This window comes from Camelus dromedarius, chromosome 36, assembly GCF_036321535.1.
Source record: "Camelus dromedarius isolate mCamDro1 chromosome 36, mCamDro1.pat, whole genome shotgun sequence".
NCBI lineage: Eukaryota > Metazoa > Chordata > Mammalia > Artiodactyla > Camelidae > Camelus > Camelus dromedarius.
This window is the reverse complement of record NC_087471.1, coordinates 10,728,413-10,749,990: the sequence shown is the minus strand read 5'-3', so window position 1 is coordinate 10,749,990 and position 21,578 is coordinate 10,728,413. Positions and strand designations below refer to the sequence as shown.

Sequence of the window (21,578 nt, the reverse complement as noted above, 5' to 3'; positions counted from 1 at the left end):
TAGGAAGAACTACATGGAGGGTGGAATTGACAGGTGTATGTTTTGAACTGTACCTGGTTAGTATTTGTTTTAATTTGAAAGCAAATATTTTTTATGGTGTTTATTGAAACAGCATTTTTTTAAACAAACAAACAAAAAATACTGTGAACAAGTCAGACGAAAATACTGATACGTGTAAAAACAAAATGTGAAAGACCTCCCCTTATCCCAAATCACCGTCGGCAGGAAGGTGCCACCTTTATCTCTCCCCTCCCCATGTCTCATCAACTAGTTAAATATCGAAGTGATATCTGAGCGGTGTTCTTCCCGTAGTGACTTGTGGTTGTGTTAAAACTCCATTGGTTGCTGTTGACAAGAGCAACCACACGAGTTTTGTGGAGGTAACAGGGACGTTAAGGGACTGGTGGGGGTGGTTGAAAATTTGGCTTCAATAGGAAAGTGGCCAGGAAAGGTCATTGTCCAGGAACTTACTCATATTTGGAATAACCACCACTGCAGTGACTGACTTCTATTGAGGGTCTCCCACGTGCAGGACATTCAGAGCTTTAAGAGCTTTACATAGATCTCACCTACTGAGTCCTCACGGCAACCCTGTGAGGTCACTACCCCCATTTTACAGATGTGGAGACGGAAGCACAGAGAAGTGAGCAAGTTGCCCAGCATCAGATGGCGTGGTAAGTTCAAACTTATCTAGTCTGGCTCCAGAATCACGTTCTCACACTGTCGTGCCATCTTTTGGAAACACATCTCTGTTCTCTGGAATCTGTTATGATTTTTAATCATACCTTTTGGTCCAAAAATGAGGGAAATGGAAATTATAGGTGTGCTAATGACTTAAATACAAAATGAGAAAGTTTGTGTAAATAATTCAATATGTGATTTGAAACAATTCCACTGTTACGAAGACTTGCAGGAATCCTCCTTCTGGTTTCGCATGTTAAAGTAAACGTTTCCCTGTGAGTCTTCGGCAGTGTTTTCTTCTTGTTATTTTGCTTTGGGACCTGCGTGCTTTCTGGCTTTTGCTCCTGCTGAGTAGGCAAACATGTCTGGAGATAACCATGAGTAAAGGAAAAGAAAAAGTATGCAATTTAAAATTGATTCATGTGGAAGTTTCTTCTGTGGTTCAAAAAGGAAAAAAACAAAACAAAACAAAAAACCCTTACCCTCCTTTCTGTATTAATCATCCTTTGCTACAGTAGGCCAAACTCGTTTTATTTGGGGACAGCCATGAATGTGTGAAAGCGCTCAGGACAGGGAGGTCAGTGCCACTGTGATAATTATGTGATTTCCATGAGAAGTTATTGTTGAAAATGTACTTGTGCGGATGCAAAACATGGAGGAAAATACTCCGAAGGTGGGTAAACGGACCTGGAGTATGTGCCTTAGTGAAGGATGGCATTTTGAGAGCTGCAGCTCTTAAACCTTTTGTGTCTGGCTGATTTCACTTAGCATATTTCTGAGTTTAGTCTCTCTTGTAGCACGTGTCAGAATTTCATTCCTTTTTAAAACTGAAAAATATTCCATTGTTCACCTTTTGTTTATCTGTTCATCAGTTGATGGACATTGGACATTTGGATTGTTTCCACTGTTTGGCTTTTGTGAATAATACTGCTGTGAACACTGGTGTAGAGATACCCGTTTGAGTCCCTGCTCTCACTTTTGGGTGTATACCTAGGTGTGGAGTTGGAGGATCATATAGTAATGCTGTATTTAACTTTTTAAGTAACCGCCAGTAGCTGATGTACAAATGTTCCAATTTCTCCACATCTTGGCAACATTTGTTATTTTCCCCACCTTTTTTTTTTTTTTTCCATTATGGTCATCCTGGTAGGTGTGAAGGTATCTGATTGTGGTGTTTGATTTGCATTTCCCTAATGACTGATGATGGTGTCTTTCATGTGCTTGTTGGCCATTCGTGTATCTGCTTTAGGGAAATGTCTATTCAAGTCCTTCACCTGTTTAATTGACTTGCTTGTTTTTTTGTTGTTTAGTTCTGAATATTAAACCCTTAATGATACGTGGTTTGCAAATGCTTTCTCTCATTCTGTAGTTTATCCTTTCACTTTCTTGATAATAGCCTCATGCACAAAACCATACTTTTTGATGTCCTTTATTTCTGCCTTTTGGCATTTCTTGTAGAATGGGTCTAGTGGTAACGAGACCCCCTGAGCTTTTGCTTATCTGGGTCGTAATTTCTTTCTCATCTTCGGAGGACAGCGCTGACACTTGTACATGACAAATGACTTTCTCTCATCAAGATTCTCTCTGTGTTTGTCTTTTGACAGTTTGATCAGAACGTGTCTTGGTGTGGGTGTCTTTGATTTTTTTTCCTACTTGAAATTTGTTAGGCTTCTTGGATTTTAAGTTTGTGTATTTCATCAAATTTGGCAAGTTTTTGGCCTCGTTTCTTCAAAAAAATTTTTTCTTCCCTTTTCTCTTTGTGCTCTCCTGAAAATCTCATAATGAATACATTTGATTTGCTTGGTGGTGTCCCACAGATCCCTTAGGCTCTGTCTAGTTTTTTGCATTTTTTTTCTCTTTGCTCCTAAGACTGCCTAATTTCAGTTGTCCTGTCTCCAGTTTTCTGATTTTGTCCTCTGCTTGTTCTGATCATCCATTGAACCTCTCCAGTGAACTTGTCATTTTAGTTATTGTACTTCTCAGCTTCAGGATTTCTGTTTGGTTCCTTTTTATAATTTCTCTCTTTATGGATAATCTTTTTGTTCATATGTTGTTTCCCTCATTCCTTTAGTTTTCTTGTCCATGTTTTCTTTTAGTTCTGTGAGTGTATTTAAGACAATTGTTTTGAAGTCTTTGTGCACAAAGTTCCTTAGGAACTTTTTGTTGTTGTTGTTAGTTTATTTTGTTTCTTTGAGTGGATTATACTTTCTTGTTTCTTTTTATGCATTGTGTTTTTTGTTGTTGAAAACTGGATATATGAATATTATGATGTTATGTCTCTGGAAATCAGATTTTCCCCCCTCCCTGAGATTTGCTGTTTTTTTGGATTGTTGAAGGCAGCAGTATCCCTTAGTGACTTTTCCCAGCTATTTTGGGGGCTCTTCGCAACTATTTTTGCAGTATTGAATTCCTTGCCGTGTGTGGTCCTTGAAATCTCTGTTTCTTAGCTTGTGTTCAGCTCATGTTTTCGCAGAGATTTCCTTGAATGCCAGGAGCTAACAGATAAACCTCTCCTGGTCTTTGCATGTTGGCAGCGCTGGTGGCTGTTTTCAAAAGTTAGCCAGACTTGCAGCTAGCCTAGTGTTCAGCCACGCAAAGGCGAAAGCTTCTCTCTGAGTGTGCCTTCTGCCCTGGGCATTCATGTGGTTTTCTAAATTCTCCCCAGTACACGGGTGTTTGTGACTGCCTTAATTTCCTACAGAAACTTCTCGACTTCTCCCCTAGACCTCAGGTAATAATGTTGTACGTCTCAACTGTAATCTTTTATCTCAGGTGCCTGCAGATTGTCCCTCCACCTCACACTGTTCATGAGCAATGCCAGTTATTTCTGCAGCCTGGGTGAATTTGGGTTAGGAGAAACAGAGACTGCATCTTGTATCGGTCCTTCAGGTGGCCCCAGGCAGGTTAAAACAGAGTTAGATGGTAATTCACAAACAAAGTTTACTCTCCTTTTTCTGGATCCGGGGAGCAGGGTCCTGTTCTGGGAACTTAGGCTGCTGTGGTGCCGCAGATGGGGTAGGGCAGGGACAGGTGAAAATGCCACAAAGCGTTCCTATTATTTAAAGTCACTTTTCCTTGAACCACTGTTCAGATGGTTGCTGTAACCCAGAGCAGTGGTAAATATGATCTGACTTACTGTTTTGTGCTTATGCATTTACTGCCAAAACTGAAATACAGCTAGAATGGTCTTTTATCTATTTGATGGATAGTAAGCATTTATAATCAGCTTGCAAATATGAGAAGCTGGCGTCTTTTGGCAGAACATTCAGCCGTGACCACTGCATGTAGCTTTTTAAAACCTTACTGCCCCCTTATGTAACACGAGACAGTACAACACAGAGTGTTTACAGGAGAAGACATGTTCTAACATCGTACATGAACTAAAAACCATTTGGACAAAAGTTTGAGGCCCTTGGATGCAAGAGTATGTAATGTTTTTTGCTGTTCTTCATCTGCTTTTGTCCCTGATCAGTCATTATAATACTAGATTGGAATTCGTTGTTAATTTTTTAAGAGTTTTGACTTAGGAGTTAACGTGTTACATTTATTCTGAAGACTGAGTTCGGGGAAAAATTAGAAAAAAGTTGGTAATAAGTTATGGGTTGTTCTAAGTGAACCTGAGGCTGCTGTGACCATAGACGGCTCGCTGTCTTCCCAGCTGTACCTCATTGCCCCTCACCTGGCTTGTCCAGGCTTCAGCTTGAAACATAATTTGGTTAAAATTCTCCAAAAGAGCGTAGGAGTTGGTGAATCTGCACTTCCGCTTAAAGTAGTTTTTACCAGGGGAGAGAGTGGGTTACTTACTATTGACATTTTGCTTCAGGGAATTTTCTTGGACTGAAGGTGTGTGTTAACTTCCTGGCCCCTCTGGGTCTTTGATGACTTACACACATTATCTCCTTTGAACCCCTCCCAGCCCCGCAGCTCCCAACTGGGGAGGCAAACAAAACCTTAATGACATTAAAATATTTCAAGTGTAGTTGATGGTGGTGTTTTAAGAGCCAGGTCTCAGGTGTCCAAGGTTGATGTCCTTTCTGATATTTCGTATCTGACAAATGGATTTTGAGGAATCGTTGATTACTTGGTTAGTGAGGAACAGTATAGTCAGAAACAGTGGATGGAAAAGACAGGGGGGATCCTGTGGTGTATACGTATGTATGTATTTACTCTGTCTGGGCCATTATCTGCCTCGTGTTTTAATGCTTGGTTTATTTGAAAGGACCAAAGCCGTGTATCTGTTAAAACAGTGACCTAACACAAGAATCTCTTGAATTTTCAGTTTATTTCATTTCATCATTTTTACTTCTCCTCTCAGACCTTTCATTTTCCCCACAGGGACCCCTAGGGGAGAAGACTTAGAGTAACATGAATGTCGAGCAGTTAAACCAAGGGGAAAAGGCTAACGACCGCTCTGAGCGGGTGCTGGGAAGAGAGCCTGAACCCCAGGGGTGGAGAAAAGGGAACAGTCTAGCGGGTGCCTGGAGTAATTGACCTCGTTCTGGCATGGCTGCTATGACACACAATTGCCGAGTTTGATACTGTAAAGGATCAGAGAACTGTTGGCTCTGCTTGAGGCACTTTCAAACCTCACTGCTGTACCTGGATTGAAGCAGAAGCCGGCGGGACGGTCGGCTTTCTGGCTGTGAATAGGCCAACTTAGGGAAGCAGGTGGGAAGTAGTGCTGGCCTGGTCACCTTCGTCCTTCACTGTAGACGAGGAGACCGCCAGGTGGAACTGAGTGAGAGTGACTCCTCCAGACGCTCCTTTTCACGTTACCTTCAGAAGTGCGGGCCTGTGACTTAGCGAGGTAGGTAGGCCGAGGAATGGTTGTCTTTTTGATGTCTGTTTATCCTTTTGTTTTGCCTGCTTTCTTCAGTGAGGGCTGGGCCAGGGACAGCAAGAAGATGAGAACGAAGTAAAATTTGAACGCTTTATTTAGCTCTGTAACTGTGGGTGCCTTGGGCATGTCAGTGAACTCTCTGCCTCAGTTGTTCAACTGTGAAATACGTAGAATAAGTGAGTTAATGCATCTAAAGGGCTGAGACAGTACCGAGCACAAAATAAGTGCTGTGTAGCTGGTGGTGATGTCAGAAACCGGAAAAATGAGTAACAGACCGTGCAGACAACAAGGCGGTTGTGTATTCTCTCCCACCTGGGGGAGTGCCGCTCCCATACTCAGTGTGCATTTTGTTACTCACTCTTCATTTTTTAGATTTTTGCCCCCAGATTTTATTATGGGACTTAATTTTATCATGGATATCTGTCTCTGGCAGATTCAGGACATAGTTAATGATGTGACCAGGTTAAGACGTGGTACATGCAGATTTGGGTGATTTTTTTGAGCTTTTTGTACTAGGTCAGAACCCAGAAACAGACAATGGAAACACAAAGACAGTGTCTCCGATGTGCCAGCCACATCTTTCCTGCAGTGGTAGTTATTTACTAGAATGAAGTGCACGTGGAAATAGACTTGGTCACGCGCCATACTGGGTATCACATGCTGGGCAGTGCTTATACTTCCACATAGCTGTATTTTTAAAAGCATTTCATGTTTGAAAGAATGGTAATTATTAGGACTGATCCTCACAGTGTACAATTTAATGTTTCCTAACAAAGTTTTATTATTCTATTTGTTGATTTTTGATCATTTTATTTTATTTATTTTTTATTTATTTATTTTTTAATTTATTTATTTCATTGTTATTTGGGGAGGGAAGGGAGAGAATTATGTTTATTTTATTTGCTTAATGGCGATACTGGGAATGGAACCCAGGACCTCATGCATGCTAAGCATGCGCCCTACCACTTGAGCTGTACCCTCCCCCGATTTTTAATCATTTTAAATGGTCTTGATATTATTAGAAAATAATTTTAGGCTATGATCACTTGTTTTTGGTATAGTAGTGTATTAGTAAAGGGTTCTATTTCACTTGTTTTCATATAAGGGGAAACAAATTGGGTAAAATAAACCGTTTTTCTTTGAAGAATTGTTTTCTTTTTCCTCAAGTGATATTTTTGGAGGCCCATGATCTAAAAAAAATTAGCTGGATTGAGAGTGAGATAACTGATGAATGCATATAAATGTTGATGAGATCTTAAATGCGTATGCTATGGAGTTCTGCTTGGGCTTAGCCATTGGATGTGAAACCGATGTAAATGGTTAATGGTTTTTGGTTCATTATGGAGTTCTTTTTCTGGATCCCAGGTATAAGCTAGATAGACTGTCTTAAAACTCAAGTTCACTGCCTCACTGGGTCAACCTTTTTTCATAAATAATGGCTTAAAAATTGTTATAAAGTCTAAAGTTATTCTTTTATATAAGCCAAAAGCAAACAAAAAAGTGAGTTTCTATGGAGAAGAAAATATGTTGTGTAATTTTGCATTGTCAGAGTGTCGGTATAAAACCATTTTCAGATTCTAGTTTAGCTGCCTTTAAGTGAAATTTGAAGTGAAACCACTTGTTACTTGATGATAATAAAAAATTAAGATTTTTTTCTCCTTCCACAATTGACCAGACAACTCTACTTTAACTTGTGACCTTGGTGAATCTTCATTCACCACTTACAAAGTTGAGGCCGTAGAGTTTCAGGGAGTTCAAGGTACCTTGTGGACTGGGAGGAGGAGACTTTTCTGGGTTTACTATGTGGTAGGCACATATATTCCTGTTTAATTTAGTATAGCCCATGTGCATTATTTGCTTTTCCCTCTTTCCCTCAATTTTTTATACCCGTAACAGAAATGAATCCAAGAGTTTATTCTTTTAAAACATTGTGGAGGCTTTTTTTTAAGGTTCCTTTTACAATTAGATAGGTTCCTGTCTTAGAAAATAAAAAGGGAGTTGTTTTTTTTTTAAACCTTGGGCATATCACTTAATTTTTCTGGGTCACTGTTTTTATATATAAAATATTATGGACTCAGATCACATTCCACATACGACATTCTGTGAAGCAGGGTGAGATGAACTTGATCCTTCTGTAGATTGTTTGTTTCTTCTTTTTCATTTACTCAGCTCTGTGTGTTTGCCATGACCTGGGTAACCAAGTACGGTTCCTTTTTACAAAGACACTTTATTCTTAACTTTCCTTCTTTGTTAGTTAAGCAGACCAGAATTTTGAGTTGCAGATACTCGATGATATAGGTTAATAAATACTTTACCATTATATAACTATATTAAATATTAAACTCTTGACTGAGAAAGATTGTGATAGCTTCCAAGGTGATTTGACTAATCAGTAAGATTTGTTGAGGGCTTAAAATGCTCCCAACATTGCAAAGAACTGCAGGGGTCCCTGAACGTATTTGCATTATAATTGGAAAAATAAAAACATCTGAACGAAAGAACTCTGAGGTGTTAAATCTTGCTCTGCTGAGTGAGTGCAGCCTCAGTATGGAGGGTGATGTGTGCTGTGCATCATGGTAGCTGTTGGCAGTTACTGGGCGAAGAATCGTGGGGTCCATCCTAACCATGGGACTGGGCATTTTGTTTGCACGTTTCAAGATTTTCAGATTTCAGGTGGGCAAAAGGGTTAATGACATCCTAGGTTTGTAGGGACATCTTGAACAAAGGCAGCAGACAGGAATTAGCCGGGGGGTGGGGTGTGGTTATGGATTTCACAAGGCAGGAAACTGAGACACAAAGAGACTAAGTCACACAGCCAGAGCTGGGTTTCAAAACTGTGCAGTTTGGCCTCACAGCTCTTACCTTTAACCATATGTTCTCCCATCAGATGGAAGCGTTGCAGGAAGGGTAAGGTTTGAGAGGTTAACTTTGCATTTTTGGCTTGTGTCAGTGTGGTGAGATTAGTGTGTGGCCATTCTTCTCTCCCTCCATTCTTGCTTTCCTCCCTGGCTCATCTCTGCCTGGGTTTGTTTAATTGATTCACTTGAATTTAAGTGTAGAATTAAAAACATGGCGTTAGCAATGTCTGTGTGCTTTTTGCCATCTATGCATTTTTTTTAACCTGCCTGCCTTGTCTTTTTGCACGTACTTGGAGGACAGAAATTTCCGTAGATAGGATTGAGCATAGAGATCGCTGGTTAAACACTTAAGTTTGTGTGTGTGTGTGGTTGTTGAATGTTACTGTGTGGTGGCTTATTATCTTCATAAGAGCAATTTTGTTGGTCAGAGACTTAATGGCAAAAAAAAATGCTCTAAACAGGGGTTTTAGTTGCTCCAGAATAGCTGGGAAAGCTAAAGAAACTCTAGGCTAAGCTTCTAGCACGACTTCCAAAAGCAGACTGGAAAACTGGGCCGCCTCCTCTGTTGCTCCGCCCTGCGTAGCACTTCAGGCTGCAGGCGCCCTGAACGGCAGGCCGTGTTCTCTCACTTGCGGGTCATCGTTTAGGCTCTTCCTTTTGCCTCAAATACTCAGTCCACCTCCTCTTGGCAAATGCTTTCCATCCTTTAGATCTCATTCTAAATTTTACTTACCTTTTCCTGATCTTCCATCTTACTCTCCCTCGGACAATCAGATGCCCCTGCTCTCCGCTCCCATCGCCTCTGTATCCCCCTGTTGTGGTACGTAACCATTCATTATTGCGTGTTGGTCTGTCTGTCCCCACTCCTCACTGCATTCTGGCGCCTGGCACATTGTGATGCTTCAAAGTAGGCAGTTGAATGGTTCAGATTTAAAAAGTCACCCATTACACATTTGAAGCTTCATTATCATGAATACTGTATCCATTGTGCTTACTTAATTCTTTTTATTAATATATTTAAGGTCTTTGCTAAGTTCTAGGTGATAGGAAAATGTATCAGAGTGTCCATGCCTGTGACGAACTTAGTTGAGGTCACTAAGGTTGTAGGACAGATACATGAAATGATGAAAACTGAATCTAGACTGAAGTTCTGCAGTGCCTCCTCGTGCTTTGGGCTGCGGCCTTTGGCCAGAGCAGTCACTTTTCATTTTTCTGCTCAGGGTGTGGGGAAAGTGAAGATAGGGTGTGTAGTGGTTCCTCTTGTTCTAAATAGTTTCTCATTTAGAAGTGAATTCAGCCAGTTCTACACGTAGTGAATCCTTGTTGAGCATTTTTCTTTTTCTCTTAGATAATTTTAACTTTAAACTGTGAAGAGGACTAATTTTTATGGTGACCTGTTTTCTTACTTTTAACTTAGGCCACAATGTTAATCGCTAGTTTCTAATCTGATAGGTACTATTTATAAAGGCATTGAACCTCTTGTGAGGGAAATTATTCCTAAGTGAAGCATTACAATTTAGCATGTGTTTGAACATAGATTTGAACCTATACTTAACAAAAGGAGGGCTTTGGTCTTGGTTCTAATGCCCTTTGGGCATGGTATTAATTGACTTTAGAAATTAAAATAAAACTTCATTAGGCAGCCATTACTCTTACGTTTATATTCTTTCTGCTCTAAATCCTTAGTGAAAACGTATGCTCTTTAAATACTCAGAAATTGTATGCTGGTTTTATTGTTGAAAAGCTATGTAGTATTATAAACAACTTCCACTTTAAAGAAACGTCAATTGTGAGGGATTTGTGAAAAGAAATTTTAATACAGTTACATAATTAGTACTAATAATTGGCTTTGAAACCTTTAAGGTCAGTGTTATCTTATGCTTCTAGACTCATTCATTCAGCTGATACGTGTAAAAGCACTGTGTCTGTAGCAGAGAGTAAGGAAGTCATGGTTTCTGTTCTCAAGCTTCCGGTCTAGTGGAGACAGATTGAACAAGAGTCGCACTGTGAGAGGTGAGGTGTCTGATGTGGGTGTATGTGGGTGCTTACCTCGTTTGTAGGAAGGCATCAGCAAAGACCTCTTAAGTGTTGTGAGATCTGCCACCTGAGGGTGAGTAGAATCTGGCAGAAGAGTGGGAGAAGGATGAACAAGGCAGAGGGCACAGTTACGAGGGAGGGAGCATGTCTTGAGGGGTGGAGAGTGGGGGTCCTGCAAGCAGACTCAGAAGGCTGAAGTGTGCCTCTGCCGTGGGGGAGCAGGACATGGTGACGCTGGCCACATGGCGAGGGTCTTGTAAGGATTTTGACTTTATCCTGCAGTCTGCTGGGAGAAGATCAGATTCTTTTTTTTGAATTTTGGAGCTGATCACTCTGTAGTAGTGTAGCAGTGTAGTAGAGTGGATTGGAATTTGGATTGATGGGTGGTTTGAGCAAATTTGGGGAGGCCAGTAAGCCTTCTGTAATAGTCTGCAAAGGCTGATGATGGGGGCTTGGTGAGAATTCAGTATTAAACTCTACATTCTGAGAACCCACTGAAATAGGTGAAAAACTGCATCCTTGGATAAAGCAGACAGCATGTGCCTGCTTTAAGAAGTGTAAAACTTTATATAGTGTGTATATATATATAGAATCAAATCTCACTTAAGGATCCTGATTTCTGTTAGGAGTCTGTTTCCTAAAGATAGTACACAACTATGTTGTGAAATCTTAATTTTTTTCCCTCTCTGGTGGAGTCCCTTGTTTATTTTTTGAAAATGAAATTTTAATATTCATGTTATCAAGTCTTTGGTCATACTGATTTAAAAACAGATCTTTCTTTTCAGTTTTAAATGGATCTGACTACCACTCTGGAATACTTGACCCTTAATTAACTAGTATGGCAGGGAATTCAATCTGCCCAAATGTTAAGAAGTGCCATTTAAAGTTTGGAAGCCTGAAGCAAGACAGGGCTGAGGTGACCATAGCCAAGCCAAGTGGGCTCTTTTTTGAGTAATAAAATAGGCTTTTTAAGTGAGCACAATTTCGCGGAGTGTGTCATAGCAAGACTGGAGAAACAGGTGCCAGTGGTTGGGGGCCTCAGGATGAAACCACAGGCCTGGCCAGAAGATTCCTTATTGTTTTCATCTCTCATGCAGCTCAGGTAAATATGGGGCTGTGCTCGTAGAAGTCATTTGTGTTCCCTATCGTCTTTCCCGTCCAGGAGGAGTAGAAACTACTTTACACAGCAGATTTATGAGAATATGATAAGAAAATTTTAGAGTTCAAATTTGAACTTCTCTTACTGAGAGTTGAAGAGAAAGAAGCGTCAGTGGAGAGAAGAGAAGATGGAGGGGGAGTGTTTCGTTTTCTCTTAAGGAATGGGAGGGTCGGCCCTATTTATAGGAAGAGAAGGAAACAACAGAAAGGAAGAGATTACATGTACACTAGAAACTATTCATTTGCAAGAAAATGACAAAATGACAAAATGACACACTGATACCTTCCTGGAGTGAGCCAGCTGCAGGGCTTGAGGGCGCAGTCCCCACCACTGCCCTCACTTCTGACACCAGTTGCAAGTTCAGATGGTTCCCAAAACTGCCATGATAATTTGCTGGAAAAACTCATGGAACTCGCTGAGAACTGTTATCCTCAGCATTATGGTTTATTATAGGAAAGGGATACAGATCTAAATTAGCCAAAGGAAGAGACTCAGGGCAGAGTCTGGGAGAATTCTAGATGTGTAGCTTTGGCTCTCCTCTGCTGTGGAATCAGGGTGGGCTCCCCTCCCAGTATCAGTGTATAATAGTATGCATGGAGTTGCCAACCGGGGAGCTCACCCGAGTACCTTTGGTGTCCAGATTGTTACTGGGGCTTCATTTATGCATGCATGATTGATTGACTGAATGCCGACAGAGTTGAACTCAGTCTCCAGGTCTGTTGATACTGTGTGACCAAAACCCCCGCCCTAAATTGGTCTTTCTGGAGTGGCCAGTCCCCACCCTAAGTCTGTTGGGTATGGCCAGCCCTACCCTAAGATCTGGTGTAACCAGCTCCTCCCATAAACAAGGACAATTCTATCAGATATGACATAGATTATCTCCCAGAAGCCAAGGCAAAGGTCAGGCTTCAATTTGGGCAAGGCCACCTTTGCTCCACACTTAGATTCTAAAAGGATTGCCTTGAGTTGTAAAAGGATTGCATGGAGTTTTATGTTGAGATTGATCTTGAATAAGGGCAAGGGTGGAAACAGAGAGATGAGTTAGGAAAATTGTTTACAATAGTCCAGTGGGAATGTTGGCTTGACTCAGCTGACAGTGGTAGGGATAAGGTAATAAGAAGTGGTTCCAATCTGGAAACATTTTGATGGAAAGCGGCAACAGGATTTGTTGATGTATTGGAAGTATGTATGATAGAAAGAAGGAGTCCAAGATACCTCCGGAGGCTTTTGGCTTGAACAACCACAAAGGATGGAGATGCCATTACTGAGGTATTGGAAAGCCAGTTGTCCATCATAAGAATTAGGTGGCTCCCACCAATTAAGAAAAAGTCATGAAAACCAGTCCTGTACTGATGGTATCGCAACTCATTAAAGGAAAGTCATTCCTTATGTTTTAGATGTTTGAAAAAAAATGTATTATACTTTATAACCCTGATGTCAGGGCCCCAAATGAACAAAAGACTAACTTACATGTTATGAATACTGTTATATTGATTCTTCTAATAATATTAGCAAAGTGATCTAAACTACATTTAGATATTTTGAGTTATTTCTGAATAGCGACAGTAGTAGAGTTTCTGGACCTGAAGTTATTCAACTTACTGAAACTGGTAAGATTTTTCAGTTCTTGCTCTGTATGTCATATATGTATATATGCATGAGTTATGTCATATTTCTTCATTTCTGGCAAGAGAAATAGTTTCGTTACGCTCTCTGCCGACCTAGTAAGTTGGTTTATTTGGGTCAATTGAGAACATTAATCTAGAGGAACTGTTAATACTGAAATCAGTTATTTGTTACTTTCATGTAGATTTCCTGTACTTTGATGGTAGTTATTTTTGTACAGGCTCAGTTCCTTTGTTGAGTTTAACAGTGAATATTGGTAGTTATTCACTGGATAATACGGAATAATCTAAGTGTACCCTAATTTTAACTTAAAAATCAATAATTAAATTGTTCCAAGTAGCCAATTTTTGTTAGTATTGCTCTGTGTTGATGTTATGAGCAGAATGATTGCAAACTGTTCCGGTATCCATCTGTTTCCATACATAACTTGTCGTCTGACACTTGTCAGCTAGAGTTTGTGCTATTCTCAAGCCCCAGTCACCCAGTAATATCTTTGCTGCATTATGGAAAGTAAAAAGTCAGCTTAATACTGTTTAGGAAATTTCTCATCATTGGAAATTGTGACTAGATAAACTTAATTCTGATTACATTTAAATTTGTTTATAGCAGTTAAAAAGATTAGCTAGAAGAGAGCTGTTCTGTTCAGAAGCAAGTTGAGGATCAAATTGTTACTTCTTGGCACTCTACTCTGGCTTAGTTCTTCCTCTAGGCTACTAACTTGACTTTATTTCCTTGTTTTGCAAAGCACACAGATTAGTGAAATGAAACAGACTGGTGTTACTGAAGTTAGAGAATACGAATCTTTGGTCGTACATATACTTTATTAAGAGAGAAGTTTAAAGTTCTTCATGTACAAGGAATTTCATCCTGGTGGTGACAGATCATTCTTCAGTGGTGAGGTGCACTGGCTTTTCCATTTCTCCCTGCCTTTGTCCTTCCTCCTCCTTTCCTCCCTCTGTTTCTCCAACTTTCTCACAATTTATTAAATATCTAGAGCCAAATCTTAAAAAAATTAATATAGTAATTAGCCTAGCTTAAAAAAAATATGTTCAACCTTGAATGATGTAGATAAAAAGAACAATATTCCCAGATATTTTATGGAATCAGAGCTAAAACCCTGACTGCTCTGTTGCCTGAGGTCCAGAATATTTTAGAGAGCACCGTTAGACAGAGCCAAGAGCCATGCTGCTGTTTAACTTCTTCAGGGAAGACTAACCCCATACATAGCCAGTACCCCACAGCCACTGTCAACTATCTTTACTGCTGGGAAGTTTTTCTTATTAATTGAATTCTGTATGCTTCAGCAAAAGCCTATGTATGTTCTTAATATAACTTGAGAATTTAGGAAAAAAAGGCCTCTTTCTTTTTAGAGTTATTTGTGTATGTATACCACTCATGCACACATGTACACAGACACATCTAATCTTCACACACATGTTAATGTGTCTGTAGAATAAGTTTCTAGAAGCTTACTGACTGTGCCAAAGAGTATGTGCAGCTTTGATAGCTGTTGTCAACTTGCCCTCTGTAAAGACAGTAGCAATTTCAGCTCCCCCCAGCAGTGTGAGAAGGTGCTTATTTCTCCACAGCTTCACCAACAAATTGTTTTGAATTTTTGCGTGTCTAGTTCGTGAAAAGTAATTTCTCAGTATAGTTTCAATTATGTACAATGTTGATCGTCTTTTTGTTTGTATTCCTTTCCCGTGAGTTGCTGACAGCTTTTGAATACACCTCTCTGACTGTACCTTCTGACTTTTCATTTACTCAGTAAATACGCTCTGAGGAACTTCTGTCTGGCACTTTGTGGACTTGGGAGATACCAAAGTGAAAAACATGCTGTGGGTTAGTTTTTGTTTTTAAGATGGAAGACACTTTGCAATGAAATACGCTTAAGAAGATAAGCCAGGAAAAGAGGATGCGCTTGAAGACTCATGAAGCAAAACAGCTGGTTGATGGAGGATTTAGGGAATCAGGAAACACTTCTTTACTCAGAGATACACGTGAATTGTATGTGATGTCCTGACGTCATTTCTGGGTCTTCTGCTCAGAATTCAGATGGTCTGACTACAGAATTTACTATTTGGGAACACATTCCACATGATTAGCGTTAACATTGCTGCAGTAAAGTGGAGTATTAAAAAGGACTGAAGGTTCTGATGCTACGGGGTTTCTAGTAGGTGTGTACACACTTGGATCCAGTGTTCTTTACCAAGGCCCCCTGACGTCTCACTTCCGCATTTCATCTCTCTTTGTCTGGACGTCCCACGGCTTGTGATGGAAGGGCCACAATCTGCCTTAGTTGGAAGGGGCCGTATGTAGTATTTCTTACAAGGTTCTCAGTGACTGTCCTGTACACAGAGTGCCCAGAGCAGAGCTAGACCAGAGCAGACCCCAAGTAGGTAGGAATGAGAACTAGTTGCAGAGTAGCCACCAAGGGGATTTTTTTTTTTTTCGAAGGCCAGATATTAGCCACAGTGGGGAGATCCTAGTCCCTTAGCCTAAAGAATTCCAAGGGGACCACACCACTGAGGTTCAGACTTTGAATGACCCTTTCCTTCCTATGTTGGCACCCTTGGCACTGTCTCTATGTAATGTCCAGGTCCTGGTTTTGGCCCCAGGTCCTGATGAATCCCAGGAGTGTGGATGGATACTATGAAGAGAGAAGAGATGAACCCTGAATTTCCCTTTAAAGACCCACCGTCTGGCTACATTGCTCTAGTGGAAACACTGTTGTAAGACAAGTGTTCTTTGAGAAACTTAAAAACTTCAAATGCAGGTCTTGACCAGAAAGTGAAGAGGAACTGAATTTTAACTGTTTGCCTAAAAAATACTATCATTTGGTAAGCATTAAAAAAAACCCAAAACTGTAAGCTGAGAGTGAACGGTTTAACAGCAACCCAAAAGTAAATTAAAAAATGAAACCAGCCAACAGATGCAAACCACTTTACATGAATTAGATCAGCAACAAGGGTTTACTGTACAACATATGAATGTGAACTATATTCAATATCTTGAATAACCTTTAATGGAAAATCTGAAAAAAAAATAGCTGAATCCCTTTGCTGTGTACCTGAAACGAATACAATATTGTAGATCAGCTGTGTTTGAACAATAACAAAATGAAACCAGCCACTCAGTAGATTTACTTTATCTTAAATGCTAAATGCTGGTCTAGTTCTGGAACTGAAAATGACTCACTTGTCTTTCTAGAAGTATACGTTCTGAATATGTAACGGGATTGCTTTTTCTGTGCCTTTGAAGAATTAATTTTACTACTTAATTGTCAGACCTTTCTTGTAAGAAGTGTGATCAGGGTTTTCCCGTGCAGTCTGGCATGAGAATTCAGATTGACACTTGAGCTTTGTCCCTCACATATGCCTTTTCATTTTCCCCTGGTATATATCAAATAGATGAGTTTTTTTTTTTTTTTTAAGTGAAGATTGGATTGTTTTCTCACATTTATTGTGAACTGGCAGAAAAATGGAAAGGATCATTCTTTGAGACAGTTGACTTGGCTGGATAGAAAATATTCCTCTGTGCCTTGTTTCTCTGTCCTCCTTTGCACCTTGATTTTAAAAATTAGATGCAAATGCAAAAATCCAAAACCCATAAATTTAGGATGAATTAAAATTCATGTAGAATTAAGATACTGTAATTTAGTCATATAGCATTGACACTTAATGTGTGTAACCTTTTTCAGAGTGGCATTTTATGGTTGTTTATGTCCCATGAATATTCTCATTTACTTTCTGAGGAAAGTTATTAGCTTGAGGAAGAGATGGTCTGGGCATCTTAGTGGTCTTCCTGTGGAAGTGGAAAGCAGATCTATATGCTTGGTAACATTTAAAGCCAAGGATAAACCACTCAAGAAGTGTTTATAATGATCAGATTTTTTTTTAAAGTCCCATCAGTGGATTTTAAAAAATCACTTAAATAGCTGATTTTCAAACATGACTGCAGAGATAAACCTTTTTAGATTTTAACACTATTTTCCACAAGAAGGGGAGAGTCTCCCTCCCCCTTCCCTCGAATAATCTGTCTTACTAAATTGAGAAGTCACTTGGCAAGTAAAAAGGAAGTACTCCTTGAAGGCAGAAATTTATCTTATTCTCACTTTTGAATTGCACCTGTTTTAAAGCACAGGTTCAGCAGGAAATATTCACTAGGTGACAGTCATTAAGGAGAGGTTAATGTGAGGTGCCCTCTGCCATAGAGCAGGGAAGTGTGCACCACACAGGAGCTTGCTTTCAAATAGGGTAACACGGAGAGCTGCTGTGTGTAGAGTGATTTAGTTCTGAAAGTTAGAAGAGACCTCAGAGGCGGTCTAATGTAGCCCATCCTCCTGATTTTATAGCCACAGAAGCTGAGACTCAGAGCGTTTGAATAGCCCGTGCAGGCTACAGCCAGTGATGTAGTGGCAAAGCCGGCGCGGTAGCCGGAGTCCTCACTTGCAGCACAGTACAGTGCTCCCACTGGAAACCAGCGAGAAGACTCTCGGCAGGACGCAGCCGTGCTGGCACCCTGATCTTGGACTTGCAGTCCCAAGGACTGGAAAGGACAAGGGAGCTCTCTGAGGTCTTTTTTATAAGAGCACTAATCCCATTCAGGAGGGCCCTGTCTACTAATACTGTCACTTTTGGGTGTTAGGATTTCAACATAATGAATTTTGGGGGTGGGGGACACGATCATGTAGACCGTACCATATATTGGGGGACAAGGGTGGAAGCAGATCAAGATGGTTATCAGCGGAGGTGGTAAGTGCTCAGATTCTCGATATATTCTGAAAGTAGAGCTAATTTGGTCTGCTGATGGATACAGTGGTGGATATGAGGAAAAGAAAGTTGTCAAGGGTGATGCTAAGATTTGCGATGAGCTGGAGTTGCTGTGTACTGAGCTGAGGGAGACTGTAAGGGGCAGGCTTATCCAGAGAAGGTCAGGAATTTGGTTTGGGATGTGCAGAGGTCGCTGTTAGACATCTGAGAGCAGCTACTGGGTAGTAGTTGTGATATAGGAGTCTCCATTGTAAGGATGTGGTCCAGACTGGTGTATAAAATGTGGGGTTGTCAGCACAGATGGTGATTAACGTCCTGAAACTGAATGACTTTCCCAAGGGAGTAAGTGTAGACAGTGAGGCCTGAGAACTGAAACCAGGGGCACTGTAAGTTTTAGGGTTAGGGGGACAAGAATCCAGCAAAGGGCAGTGAGAAGGCCTGGCCAGTATGGTAGACTGAATACTGTGGTGTCCTGAAAGTCAAATGTGGGAAGTGCTTCATGGGAAAAGGTTGATGGTCTTGGTCAAGTCGTATGAGGACCACGAATTGACCATTAAATTTTGCCGGTAATGATTATTGATGACCTTCATGAGAATTTTCTGTAGTACAGGCTGAGGGCGAGGACCTGGGGTGTGGGCTCAGGGGAAGATGGAGGAAGGTGATTGGAAGGTGAGTGTAACGGGGAGAATTACAGCTTGTTTGTATGCTAATAGAAGGGATCCACAGAGGAAGATTTTGATGACGTGAGAGAGGAGAGCTGGAGCTAGTGCTGCAGCCTTGCGTTGGTAAGAGAAGGGAGGAGGTCAAAGACTGAAGTCAAGAAATTGGCGACTAATCCAGACCAACAGCAGGAAAGGGGAGTATATGGGTGCGCTGCAGGCCAGCGGGTTGATGCTGAGGTTGGATGGGATGGACCTGTTGGCTTCTGTCTGCTGAGTGAAACAGGAAGCAACAGCTGTCAGCTGAGAGTTAGGATTAGGGAAGAAGGTGTTTCAGGGTTGCAGAGAGATGGTGTGAAATAATTATCCGGGAAAGTGGAATCAGTGGATTAAGATGTAGTTTGATTAGGGGGCGCCTAAGGGCCCATCTGAGGTTAGTGGTGGAGGTTTTTCTCCTCTCGTATTAAACTGCTCTGGGGCTGGCATGAAGTAGACAGAAAGCTGGATATAAGAGTATGGGTTTTTCTTGCCAGGTGCCATGAGATGAGAGGGGCAGGAGCGTATTCAAAGGGCATGATTACACTGATGGACGCTGAGATCTAAACTGGGATGTGAGGATCAGGACAGGAGAGGGGTAATGAAAAAATGGTAGGATCAATGATTTGAAGGATCTATTAGGGTAGAGGAATTGTTGGAGCTGGCATCCCCAGGAAGTAGGCAACAGTCAGGACGACTGTGGTGGGAGATTAGGGTGCTTGAAACTGAGATGATTGGAAAGGTTGCAGTTGCTGATAATGACAGAGTTTAGGGTAAAATCAGTTAACTCAGTAGCTTGTTTCCATCCTTTGCATATTTCCTGTTTTTAATAGGAAAAACTCAATAAAACATTTAGATTCTCTTTTACCTGTTAACTTCATTCTGGCTAGTTTCTTATTTGTTTAATTGATCCCATATTAATTGGTACAGTCTTAAGGGCTTCAATGATTGCTTAACTCACTTTTCTTTTTTACTCCATTGATAAATCAAACATCTGCCGTTTTGTGTGTGAACGCTGAAATAGAAAAATGCAGTCTAATTTTAGCAGGAATTTAGTAGGAATTTTAGTAGTGCATGGAAATAGCCATGTCCTTTTTAGTTAACAGTATTGAAAGTTTCAAGATAAATCGAATTTTTTCACCAAATATAAAATGGTTAGCATAAAATCAGTGGTAAAACTACAGTACAGTAACTCAGTGGTTGACAGAATCATGATCCTTCAATGATGTCACATCCTAATCCCCAGACACTGTAAGTATGTTTGTTACCTCACGCTGCAGAAAGGACTTTGCGAATGTGATTAAGTTAAGAATTTGGAGATGGAGTGATTATCCTGGATTACATAGGTGGGGTATGTAATCTAAGGGGGCCTGACAAGTGAAAGGAGGAGGCTGGAGGATCGAGTCAGGGATTTGGAGGTGGAGGAAGGGGCCGTGAACCTGTGAATGCGTGTGAGGGGGTCTGTGGAAGCCCGCCTAGAGCCTCCAGGGGAAGGAGTTCAGTCCATATGACTCCGGCGCCCGTAAGACAGACTGACCTGAAGGCCAGCTGAGCTTGGTCATCGGCTGATGGGATATATTGTATCTAATTAGAGGTGGGACTGTCAGCAAAGGGGTTGGTCAGTCAGGTAATGGAGGCAGTTTTTAATACTGTTTATCCAGCTACCACAGAGGATCCTGTCTAGTACTCAGTGGTACCAGAGTAATACTTCTGTGGTAGGGCTTCTTATTGTTGAATGATAAAGACAAATGAGGTAATTAGTATGTCCTGCCATTGTTGATTTTTCCTAAATTGTGTAGGACTGAGACCATGTCCAACAGAGCTGCTCTGAAATGAAAATGAGACTGTTTACCCTGGTTTTTTTTTTTTAAACATATGTTAGATTACTGATTCTTTGCTTAGATTTCTATGCTCGCTAAACAAATGCTTGATTCTAATTTGGCTTCCTGTGTGGCATGTGTATATGGAAAGAGTTCATTGAGCAAATGATTCAATTATCTGATTCCTTTTGATTATATATTGGTTTCCAATACGGTTTGTCTGTGGACAGGGATGGGTGGTAATACATTGGCCAGAGGCTCTCATTTCTCTTGGTCTCCTTGGTTGTTACAGTTTTCATTTAACATTGCGAATTGGTGTTCTCGTTTTAGTTAGTCCATCGGAAGTCAGTCCATCCCTGGGAGATGGCTCTATTCGACACATTTAACATCGTTTTGCTGACCCTTCGAGGATTAGTCTTCTCTGGATTTTGGAAATTCAGCAAGCTAACACAACCTCAGGAGGCCTGTGAGACTTAAGATGTATTCCCCTGGGTGACTTAGCCCTGCTTCTGCAAAGCTGAGAAATAAACATGAGTGAGCTTTGCTTAAATTTGAATTTTTGTAATTGAAAACCTGGAAAGTGGCAAACACTTTAGTTTTCAGAATCAAAGTAATTTCAACACCTGGATAGGTGGGGGAAAATAGGCCAGAAATAAGGTGAAATACAGCATAATTAAGTGTAGAGTTCTGTACTGTTTCATTAAAAAAAAATTGAAGTGTTGGTTGTAAGAAGATAGAGACTTAGAGTTTCCAGCAAGCTTACTGGAAGTCAGGAGAAGGATGGTACCAGAGAAGCAGCATAGTGTTGGATGGTATTGATACAAGTGTCATATTAAGAACATGGGAGATAATTAGTTTTGTTGTCCTGGTACTAAACATTGTAAGAGGGTCTTGGGCATCTTATGGGGTTATTAAACAGTAAACAGAAGAGTGATCAAGATGATAAACATGTAGATAAAGACGTCATAGACAGTTGGCCCTCTGTATCTGCGGGTTCTGCATCCAATGATTCAGCCAATCTCGGATTGAAAATACTAGGAAAAAAAATTCCAGAAAGTTCCAAAAAGCAAAACTTGAATTTGCCAACTGC

At 40.6% G+C, this 21,578-nt stretch overlaps 1 protein-coding gene and 1 long non-coding RNA gene across 2 annotated transcripts in view; both read left to right on the top strand.

The window, feature by feature from the left end:
* The window catches only part of XKR6 (XK related 6), a 223,456-nt gene that overhangs the window by 21,658 nt on the left and 180,220 nt on the right, over window positions 1-21,578 (top strand). The window lies entirely within an intron of this gene.
* LOC105101977 (uncharacterized) overlaps window positions 1-21,578 on the top strand; it is a 39,275-nt gene that overhangs the window by 1,658 nt on the left and 16,039 nt on the right. The window contains exon 2 of the long non-coding RNA XR_010379209.1: window positions 4-674. This is a non-coding gene — a long non-coding RNA (uncharacterized LOC105101977). The remainder of the gene's footprint in view (window positions 1-3; window positions 675-21,578) is intronic.